Raw genomic sequence first — 1,115 nt, forward strand, 5'->3', positions numbered from 1 at the left:
CCTGGGCAAGAGGTAAAGGGGAACTGTCATGCACATGGCATCTGCCCTCCGTAGCAATGCAGCAAAGGTGGGGACAGAGTCAGGGAGACCCAAGTGTCAGGACAACTGGAAAATGTAGGCTTTATGTATTGTACTGGTGCAGGGAGCGAGCCATTCAGCAGTTATATGACGATGTTTCCACCTCAAAGCAAACTGCACACTAGAATCACCTGGGGAGATTTTTTTTTAAGTGTGCCTGGTGTGTGGCCTAGTCATCTGCATTTTTAAGGCATTCCCCAGATGTTTCCAGGGATCAGCCAGGATTGGAAACAGCAGCTCAACAATGAGTTGTGAGTCAGCTCATCTGTACTTCCTTGGGCTTTTCCCTCATGACTGCAAGGTGGCTGCAGCTGCCCCAACCATATACCTCATCCCCCTGTGGCAATGTCCATGCTCAATTCTTTCTCTAGCACCCCTTTTTGGAGCAAGATAACTTTCCCAGAAGCCCGCCAGCAGACTTCCCATAATATTACATACACCCACACTATCTCTGGCAAGGGAATGGGATTACCAAATTTGAGTTTAAACCTGCACCACCCTTGACTGCACTTTAGAGTCACCTGGAAGCTTCTGAAAAAAATACCACTGTACAGGTACCACCCCAGACATTCTGATTTAATTGATCTGAAAGGGGCCCAGACAGCTATTTTTGCCTGTTTTCTTAATTTATTATTGAAGTCTATCACTCATACAGAAAAGCACATATGTCCCAAATGTACAGCTCCACGGATTTTCACAAGTTAAATGCACCATGGGAGCCAGCACACGGATCAAGAAACAGAAGTTTGCTAGCCTCCTCATAGCCCCCTCGTGTCCCCCTCCAGGCCTATCCCACACCAAAAGCATTGCTTCGCCAGGCACTCGTTGCACCTGCTTTTCCCATGTGCAGCTGGGAGAGAACCACCTTCCCAGACACCTGCACTCCGGCCTTCCCCAGCGTATCTGCACAGCTGCCCCGCCAGGGCTAGGCCAATCAGAGGCTCCCTCCCGGGCCTTGCGGGGGGGGTCGGTGAGAAGAGGGTGGGCGGGCACCGAGTGCATGGCTCAGCGGGCACCTGGGAGCAGGGGAGGCCGGG

Source organism: Galeopterus variegatus, unplaced genomic scaffold (assembly GCF_000696425.1).
Source record: "Galeopterus variegatus unplaced genomic scaffold, G_variegatus-3.0.2 Scaffold14743, whole genome shotgun sequence".
NCBI lineage: Eukaryota > Metazoa > Chordata > Mammalia > Dermoptera > Cynocephalidae > Galeopterus > Galeopterus variegatus.